General features: G+C 42.5%; 1 protein-coding gene across 2 annotated transcripts in view; it reads right to left on the minus strand.

The window, feature by feature from the left end:
* Nucleotides 1-7,445, minus strand: part of atp6v1a (ATPase H+ transporting V1 subunit A) — a 42,293-nt gene extending 34,848 nt beyond the window's left edge. The window contains exon 1 of one of the 2 annotated variants that reach the window (XM_008120478.3): nt 7,288-7,445. The gene's annotated coding sequence lies outside the window, so the exon portion shown is untranslated. Of the gene's footprint in view, nt 1-866; nt 1,016-7,287 lie in introns of those variants that run through there. The other variant, XM_003227295.4, reaches the window with a different exon arrangement.
* Between the last annotated feature and the right edge of the window lie 3,163 nt (nt 7,446-10,608).

Raw genomic sequence — 10,608 nt, forward strand, 5'->3', positions numbered from 1 at the left:
CATCAGGATCAGATGTAAGAGCTCAAAAACACAAGGTATAATATTTGCATTTTGAAAACCTTAATGAATATATGTATCTGATAATTCAATGAACTATTGGGGTGTTACAGCTATTGGATTGGTATGCCCTTTGGATATATGCTTGATATCCAAGACGATTTTGTAAAAATCAGCCATTTGTAATAGGAGAATGTGTGCTCAGTGGAGAAAACATCTCCCTCTCCACAGATATATTACTCTTCTTCAATCATTTCTGTCAAAAGATCCACTGAACAACTTCAAGAAAAATAATTTTAAAATTACAATACAAAAATAAAAATTACAATATTTTATTACTTGTATTAACCATATTCCTATAGGAACTCCTAAAACACCTCCTAAACAGCTTATGCATAACGAAGTCCTTGGCACATGCCCGAAAAATCAATTTGGTCGCTTTTTTCAGCCAAATAATTCAGGTAGTACCTAAAAATTTGACTGGCATATACAAAGGTTTACAGAAGCATTTTCATGCAAGAATACATAATATACTCAGAAATGAAGAAGAGAAAGAAGAAGGGGAAGTAGTGTTGTTATACATACACAATAACTAAACTGCAGAACTGAAATCCCAGCAAAGGAGAAATCAAGATAGAGCTGTCCTTTCAAACCAATTGAGGTTCTTGAAAAAAAGTTAGACTGTTAAAACTTGTATTACAGGAAATATAGTTTGCATATATCAACAAAATCTTCCAAGACTTATACATTTATATGACCCTACAATGTAAAAGAGCTCAACCCCCCCCCCCCCATTGCTATATTGGAAGCAGTTTCGTTATCAAATGTCTTAGCCTACTAAAGTCTGTTCTGCTATTAAACATCCTTACCTGAATGTGAGAAAAAAGTCTACCTTGATACAAAAAACCTCCAAAATCAAGCTCTTCAATAATCAGAAGAAACGATCTACATTCTTATTCTCAAGCACTCTGATACAACTCAAGAAAAAAACAGAAATAAGCAATCACATAGGGACAGCACAAAGGAATAGTCACTTGACTCGATGACTCAACATTTTCCTAAAAGGGTTGCTTCAACAGCAAGTCATATTGCTCAAGAGCCACAAAATTAAGGGAAGAGTTCCTTTTCCTTGTGAATTTCAACACACTCCACTGAATCAAGGTTGTTGCAAGCTCCTCAGAAATTGTTTCATGATTCTGGAAAATTCCTTATCTGGACTCTCTTGATCCAAAATGAATCAAGTTCCTCTTCACATTTCAAAAGCTTATATAAGAAGTCAGAAAAGTTTGAACTCTTTGATCAATAGATGTACTGATTTCCAATAATAATTTGTTAAATGACAAACGGAGAACATTGCTTTAAGCTTTAGGTAGTAGTGATGTTTAGATCACTAGGAAAAAAATATTGTTCAGACAAAAGGATCTTTCTTAGAGTAAAATGTGCAGTTTCAAATATTAGAGTCAACAGGTAAGATGTGTAAGATGTGAACCCCCTGATTCATCAGGGGGTTCAGCTTATCCTCCCCATAAAGCTCACAGTCGTCATCATAGACTATCATTCATGGTCGAGGATGATTGTCTTCCAAGTGTAGTTTTAGCCGTGGGTCCACAAATTAGAGTAGAGACCTCTTCTGGACCCACATGGTATTTCGCAGAGAAGACATACATTTCCAGATGGAAGGCAGTCCCAACAAGGGATTACTTGGTGATGCTTCCTCTTGGTACATTTCTCCCTTTTGCCCTCTATTTGTGCCTGTTCAAAATCCATAGCACTGTTCGTAACAGCTGACCTCCAGTTCCAATGCTAAAGGGCCAGGGCTTCCCAGTTCTCGTGCTTATTCCACATTTTTTAAAGTTAGCTTTAAGCCCATATTTAAATCTCTTTTGCTTTGGGTGATCTGGCATTTGGACAAGGTGGCCAGTCCAGTGAAGCTGATGGCAGAGAATTTTTGCTACAATGCTGGTGGTCTTTGTTTTTTCCAGAACGCTAACATTTGTCTGCTTGCCTTCTTGTCTGTGCAAGATTTTTCACAGTATGCATGAGGGAACTGCAGAGCTAGCCTCCTACTCTACACCAAATCATATACTAGCATTGCACTTAATAAATGTTAGACGGAGTAATGCATATGGCCATAGGTATGCCCAAGCAAAGAATTCTAACAGCTAAAATTTATTTATTTTATGTACAGTATTTATGTGGTTGTTGTATGTTTTCCGGGTTGTATGGCCATGTTCCAGAAGTATTCTCTCCTGATGTTTTGCCCACATCTATGTCAGGCATTCTCAGAAGTTGTGAGGTATGGAAAAACTAAGCAAGGAAGATTTATATGGAAAGTCCAGGGTGAGAGGAGAACCTCACAACTTCTGAGGATGCCTGCCATAGATGTGGGTGAAACGTCAGGAGAGAATACTTCTGGAACATGGCTATATAGCCCGGAAAACATACAACAACCCTGTGATCCCAGCCATGAAAGCCTTTGACAACATACAGCATTTATATTCCACACTTCTCACTGCAAAGGGGACTCAGGGCGGATCACAATGTACACATACAAGGCAAACATTCAATGCCATATGAACATAGATACAGAGACAGACAAAGAGGCAATTTAACCTTTTCCAGCTTCCAGCTTTCTGAAGGTATACTCGATTTCGGCCACAGGGAATCATCATCCACTGTGATGCTGACTTCCTCATTGTAAATTAGTTAAAATAGCTTCCCCACATAGTGGTACCTAAATTTCCTACTTGATAGATGCAACTATCTTTCGGGTTGCTTAGGTCAACAACGAGCAGGGCTATTTCTTATTTTAATGGCCGGGTGCTCATTCCGACAGGGGCTGGCCTGGAACTCATGACCTCTTGGTCATAGTGATTTATTGCAGCTGGCTAATAACCAGCCTGCGCCACAGCCCGGCCCTAAAACTAGCAGCCCTGCAGTTTCCTCTCATATACTTTTACAGTATTTGTGTTCTATTATGTGAACTTTAATGTCTTATTATGCTTGACATGAAATAAATAAATAAATAAATAAATAAATAGTCTTATTAGTGAGTTGGGACAAAAGTAACAAAATGAATTTTTACAGGGAAAAAATACGGTACTATATGTAGGCAATAAAAATGAAATGCGCAGACATAGGATGGGTGACAAGTATAGTATCTAGATTGGGGGATGCCATAGTCCCACTCTATTCCACTTTGGTAATACCTCATCTAGAAAACTGTGTCCAGTTCTGGATACCATGTTTCAGGAGGGATATTGACAAGCTATGAGAAGTAGCTCAGGGAGTTGAGTATGTTTAGCTTAAAGGGGAGATGATAGTCATGTTTAAATATTTGAAAGGATGTCACATTGAGGAAGGGGCAAGCTTCCTTTTCTGCAGCTGTGGAGCTGACTGAGCAATGGATTCAAATTACAGGAAAAGGGATTCCACCTAAACATCAGGAAGAACTTCCTGATGGTAAGAGCTGTTCAGCAGTGAAATATGCCGCCTTGGGAGTCTGGTGGAGTATCCTCCATTGGCTAGCTGGGAGTGCATTGACTGTGTGTTCCCACATGGTAGGGGACTGGACTGGATAGTCCATGTGGTTTCTTCCAACTCTATGATTCTTTGATTTCTTCTGTAGAGTTTCTTCTTTAGTAGTGAATAGAACAGTCAATTTAAAGTGCATCAGTCTAATAGAGACACACTGCTTAAATCAGAAAGAATGATTTAGCAATGAGACATACTCACATGATTATAAATTAAGTCTGCTGTTTGACTTATTTTGTTCCACTCCACCATGTAACAAATTGCCAGGTAACTAAAATGAATCAATTTTCCCCAAACAAAATTAGGCAGACTTCAGGGAAAATATCAATTTCAGTTCTTCCATTCCTCAACAAGTCACATATTAATGTTGGCTGGGGCCAGTTAGTTAACTGGGCACTATTCAAAGCTCATTGGTTCTGTTTTTCTGTAGATTATTACTTTCAGTTTACTAAATGAAAGATTAGAACACATTCTTAAATTTGTTTTAATAAATGGAAAGACCCTCAATAAAAGCTTCCAGAATCCTAGAGGAAGAGACACATCTCCAGCTCTGCTCCACCCCCCTCCACCAAAATGCTTCAGGTTGCAGGGTGACGACCACATGGACAGCCAAAGAAAAGATGGATGGACATCATCAATGAAGACATGCGTGCTGCCAACCTGAGACCTGCGGATGCCCAAACAAAGCTCTGTGGAAATGAAAGTCACAATCCTAACCTCTCCATTGGGAAAACAGCTTAGAAAGAAGATTGAGGATGTTTGGAGTTTGAGTTCATTACCAAGTTACATTCAAAGTACCAGTTTTGAGCATTAAACTTCGTGTGGCCTGAGGGCTGAAGGGCTATTTGTCCCAAATGTTGTTGCCCATATGCGAAGATTGTCAAAGGCCCTTCTTCAGCTACTGCCAACATCAGATGGATGTTAAGCCAGTGCTAGAAAAATGTCCTCTAAGTGATCGCACCCCAATTATGACATCTTCTCTCAGGGGCCTTCACATTCATTTGTGATTCAGCATTTTTTAGTTCTTCACGTCTTTGCTTTATTATTCTCAACATGAAGCACATAATGTTTGCTATAGTTCTCCATTTGCCCCCTCCGCACAACTATGTTAATGAGTTCTAGCAGAACTATCCATGGATGGCACCCACACACACAAGGATATTTGGATGATGCTGATTTTCTAGATCCATTTTAATTCGGCTTCATACCAGGACATGGGACGTAAACAGCTTTGGTCGCTTTGGTGGATGATCTACAGGGGGAACTGGACAGGGGGAGTGTGACCCTGCTGGTCCTCCTAGATCTCTCCCAGCGACTGGTGGGGATGGGATTAGGAGGCACTGTGTTGCAGTTGTTCTGGTCCTTCTTTGTGGACCATCTCCAGAAGGTGGAGTTGGGGAAGTCCTGCTCAGCCCCATGGCCTGTGTGCTAGGCTCATCTTTATCCCCGATGTTATTTAACATTTACATGAAACCACTGGGAGAGATCATCCAGAGTTTTGGAGTTTGGTACCATCTCTATACGGATGATGCCCAGCTCTGTTACTCATTTCCATCGGATGCCAAGGAAGCAATTATACACCTAAGTCTATGCCTGAGGGCGTTAATGGACTGGATGAGGGCAAACAAATTGAAGCTTAATCCAGATAAAACTGAGGTACTGCGGTCTCATGTATTGATCCAGGAACAGGGTCACAACTTGAGTTGAACGGGGTTACACTCCCCCTGAAATCTCAGGTTTGCAGTTTGGTGGTGATTCTGGACTCCTCCTTAAACCTAGAAGCCCAGGTGATGGCAGTGACCAGGACTGCCTTTGCACAATGAAAACCAGTGTGCCAACTGCGCCCATTCCTGGAGAAACCTGATTTGGCCATGGTGGTACATACACTGGTTACATCCTATTTGGACTACTGCTATGCATTCTATGTGGGACTGCCCTTGAAAAGTGTCTGGAAACTTCAATTCATGTAGAGCAGTTACTCACTGGAGCTTATTCAAGGGAGCATACTATCCCCTGTTTAAACAGCTCCACTGGCTCCCGATTTGTTTCTGGGCCCAATTCAAGGTGCTGGTGTTAACCTATAAAGCCCTACACGGCTTCGGTCCAGGCTATTTGAGACACTGTGTCCTACAATACAGACCGGGCAGAACACTTAGATCTAGCAAGGAGACTTTCGTCTCGGCCCAGCAATAATTTACTGTTAAAAATCTCTAGAGAATGCACTTTTTCTGGAGCAGCACCGGAGCTTTGGAATGAGCTGCCGGAAGAAATCAGATCAGCTCCCTCCCTTATGTCCTTCAGGAAAGGAGTGAAGACTTTCCTGTTCAAAAAGCTTTTAATTGATTTTATTGAATCCTAGCATTTTAGGGATATCCAGGAATTTTAGAGATATTTTAGTTTAATTGAATGTTAGTTTTTATAAGATGATTGATGCTATGGAGCTTCCTTGTAACTTTTTTGGTTTAATAGTCTGTTTTAATGGATGGCTTGTGTTAACATTGTTTATTTTAATTTAGCTGCCTTGAGTCTGTTGGGAGAAAGGCGGCACAGAAATTCTTGAAATAAATAAATAAATAAAATCCTTCTGAACGAATATTTTAAAAAATCATTTTTGCAGAAACTTAACTAAAAGACTTTGCAGCTTTTGCTCATACTTTATTGAAATAAAAACTAGGGTAAATTCAGAAATGTTGTGGATTAGCTCGAACACAAGGACCATATACTGAGCTAACAAAATGGGAGAATACAATTAATTCAGAAACATGTTTCCTTAGTATAGTGGTTCTCAACCTGTGGGTCCCCAGATGTTTTGGCCTTCAAATTCCAGAAATCCTAACAGCTGGTAAACTGGCTGGGATTTCTGGGAGTTGTAGGCCAAAACACCTGGGGGCCCACAGGTTGAGCACTACTGCCTTAGGGTAACCCAAAGGCACTCAGTTTTGGGCCCTGCCACACAATCATATAGCCCAGAATATCAAGACAGAAAATCTCTTTGAAAAGGGTAATCTGAGGCCCCTTCCACAAGCTGAATAAAATCCCACATTACCTGTTTTGAACTGGAATATATGACAGTGTGGACTCAAATAACACAGGGCCCTTCCATACAGCCATATAACCCAGAATATCAAGGCAGAAAATCCCACAATATCTGGTTTGATCTAGGGTATCTGAGTCCACACTGCCAGAGGAGGGGTTTGCTGAGCAGGCTATTGCAACAAGCAAGTGGTGCTCCGGGCGTCATTACGGGGGCTGCGGGAGACTGCAGTCCAATAAGGGCAGAATCCCAAGCAATTACACGAAGGGGGGGGGGGGGAGGATGCAAAGCAAGGCCTGTCAGTTTGAGGAAGTTGCGCCTGCCTTAAATGAACAGCCAGGACCAGAGCAGTCAGAGGCAAGGACTGGAGCAGGTCTGGGGGCGCTTTCACACAGCACTATAACCCGGAATATCAAGGCAGAAAATCCCACAATATTTGCTTTGAACTGGGTTATCTGAGTCCACACTGCCAATATATGCCAGTTCAAAACAGATAATGTGGGATTTCATTCAGCTCTGTGGAAGGGGCCTAGGAAGGCCCACCTCCAAGAAGGCTGGCAAGGGAGTCCCTCACGGAAATCCTGCCTGCCTTTCCTTCCTCCGAGTGCCCTCCTGTCAGGTACCTATCCCCAGCCCGCAAAGGCCCCCATCACTTTGGGCCTTTCCCCTCTGAGGGGCTTCGGAGGGGCCGGGCCGAGGGGAAGGGCGCCCCGGGGCCTCACCTGGGACGCAGGGCCGAGCCGGGGCGCCTCCGGAAGCAGCTGAGCTCCTTCGCTTCCTTCACCGCCGCAGGAGGAAGGTGAATGCGTCTGCCACCCCCTGAGACCTAGTGCGCATGCGCCCAGCCAAGCGCACTTCCTCTTCCGCCTCGTCCGGCGTTCTGCAGAGTTTCCTGCAGAAGGAGCGAGCCAGGAAGCAGGGCTACTTCAGGGTCAGAGTCTCCTCTTTTTCAGTCACGTGACGGGCTTGCCAGAGAAAAAAGATAGATATTCCTTGTTGTGTCTGACCTGTAGCGACCCTAAGATGGCTCTTATTAAAAATGTTCAGAGGATTGAGTGAGGGCCCTTCCACACAGCTATATAATCCAGATAGAAAATACCACCATATCTGCTTTGAACTGGGTTATCTGAGTCCACACTGCCTTATATTCCAGTGCAAAGCAGAAAATTTGGGATTTTATTCAGATGTGTGGAAAGGGCCTGAGTTGGCCAAGATCGCGCAGGCCCTAAGTCAGGTGGCTTAATGCAGCTGTGTTTCTATATTTATTTATTTACCATACTTGTATCCTGCCTTTCTCAACCCCGAAGAGGGCTCAAGGTGGCCTTACAAAAGCAACAATTCAGTGCCTCGTATATACATATCAATGGATAAACAAAAACATCAAAACCAAACAATTAAAACAACATTAAAACAAAAATTAAAGACATATTCCAGGATCAGTCCAGGTTGTCATTCAATTGATTTAGTCTGTTATTGCACTGCTCTCATTGTTGGCCAAAAGCCTGACCCAAGGCCATGTTTTTAGTTTTTTTCCGGAAGGCCAGTAGGGAGGGGGCCAATCTAATTTCACTGGACAGGGAGTTCCACAGACAAGGGGGCACCACTGAGAAGGCCCTGTCTCTCATCCTCATCAGTCGCACCTGTGAGGGGGGTGGAAACGAGAGCAGGGCTTCCCCTGACAATCTTAGCTGTACTTCACACCAGGGGTTTAAAGTGGGCATTTCTGCCATCTGCTGCATCACATTGTTGTCTCGTGTTCAGTTTGCGGTCTAGGTGTCACTATCTCAAGCCACCCATTTGGGAGGATTTTGGATTTCTGGATAAGGGATGCACAACCTTTCTTACAAACGTCCTCCTGAATGACCTGTGAGCAATAGCACTGGAGTCTGTGTGGAATGGTTTTGGTAGAGGCATGCTGGTCCAAAGAGTATTTGTTTTCCCCATTTTCAGGAGTCATGTTACTTTTGCTTGAGCGCTGTAGTCTGCCATTTCCCTGCAGTGTGACTGATTCCCTGCAGTATGAGCAAAAGAAGCAAAGACCACGAGCATTGAAGTGATGATTCTCCGCCATCAACTTTACTGGATTGGCCACATCTGATCATCGCCTCCCAAAGCAGTTACTATACTCTCAACTCAAGAATGGAAAATTCTTGGGGGACAGCAAAAGAGATTTAAATATGAGTTTATAACTAACCTTAAAAACTGTGGCATAGACACAAAGAACTGGGAAGCCCTGGCCCTCATGTGCTCAAACTGGAGGCCAGTTACCATCAGTGCTGCAGAATTCGAAGAGGCACAAATGAAGGGTGGAAGGGAGAAACGTCTCAAGAGAAAGGCGTGTCAATCCAACCCTTGTCGAGACCGCCTTCCATTTGGAAATTGATGTCCTCACTGCAGAAGAACATGCAGATCAGGGAAGTCATGCTACCCCTCTATTCAGCCTTGGTCAGACCACACCTGGAATACTGTGTCCAATTCTGGGCGCCGCAGTTGAAGGGAGATGTAGACAAGCTGGAATGTGTCCAGAGGAGGGCAACTAAAATGATCAAGGGTCTGGAGAACAAGCCCTATGAGGAGCGGCTTAAAGAGCTGGGCATGTTTAGCCTGCAGAAGAGAAGGCTGAGAGGAGACATGATAGCCATGTATAAATATGTGAGGGGAAGTCATAGGGAGGAGGGAGCAAGCTTTTTTTCTGCTGCCCTGGAGACTAGGACGCGGAACAATGGCTTCAAATTACAGGAAAGGAGATTCCACCTGAACATCAGGAAGAACTTCCTCACTGTGAGAGCTGTTTGGCAGTGGAACTCTATGCCCCGGACTGTGGTGGAGGCTCCTCCTTTGGAGGCTTTTAAGCAGAGACTGGATTGCCATCTGTCAGGGGTGCTTTGAATGCGATTTCCTGCTTCTTGGCAGGGAGTTGGACTGGATGGCCCATGAGGTCTCTTCCAACTCTATTATTCTGATTCTATGATTAAGAATTGGTCTCTACAGTAGTCACCTAAGGACTTACCACCAAGACCCTATACTTGGAAGGCAATAATACTCAGACACGAGTAGCTGTCAATGATGATGATGGTCATTATGACTAATTAGCCATCATGAAAACCCCAATCTCTGTCTCCGGTGACTGGAAGTCAAAAGGGTCTCTTTGACCACCTTCAGGGCCAAATCTAGCAGCATAAAAGGAAGCCTTGCTCTGTTGATGAAGTTTGATTTTTTTGGAGGTTAAGTCTACAAATGTTAATCATCTGGGAAAGAAAACACCTAGCATAAACCTTGGTTCTGTAGAGAAGCACTCTTCTCTTTCTAAAAACAGGCATCCTAAAATACACTATGTAACAAGTTTGAAAAAAAAAGTTCTGTTCCTGGTTTGAAAATGTTATTTCCTGTTTACATGTGGGTACAGTAGAGTCTCACTTATCCAACATAAACAGGCCGGCAGAACGTTGGATAAGTGAATATGTTGGATAATAAGGAGAGATTAAGGAAAAGCCTATTAAACATTAAATTAGGTTATGATTTTACAAATTAAGCACCAAAACATCATGTTATACAATAAATTTGACAGAAAAAGTAGTTCATTACACATTAATGCTATGTAGTAATTACTGTATTTACGAATTTAGCACCAAAATATCATGATGTATTGAAAACATTGACTACAAAAATGTGTTGGATAATCCAGAATGTTGGATAAGCGAGTGTTGGATAAGTGAGACTCTACTGTACTTACTTTGAAAGAGTTGTTATATTCTTGAAACTTCGTTTTTGTGGCTGCCACAAACCAGGTTGAATTGGTTGAGGCTCAATGAGATATTTGTTCAAAAACTATAGCAAAATGTGCTGCAGGATGTCTCACAAAAGCTATAAGTTTTTGCAGTTTCATAAACTTTCTCCTCGTTTTTATGTGTAGAACCAATTAGGAAATGACATTTATAACCCAGAAACAAAAACTGTGTTCATCATCGGCAATCACTCATGTCCAAGTAGGATGGCCTTCCAAGTGTAGTGTCTTGGTGGGTCCATAGGTGACTGTAGAGACT

The sequence above is a fragment of the Anolis carolinensis genome, chromosome 2 (genome assembly GCF_035594765.1).
Source record: "Anolis carolinensis isolate JA03-04 chromosome 2, rAnoCar3.1.pri, whole genome shotgun sequence".
NCBI classification, from domain to species: domain Eukaryota; kingdom Metazoa; phylum Chordata; class Lepidosauria; order Squamata; family Dactyloidae; genus Anolis; species Anolis carolinensis.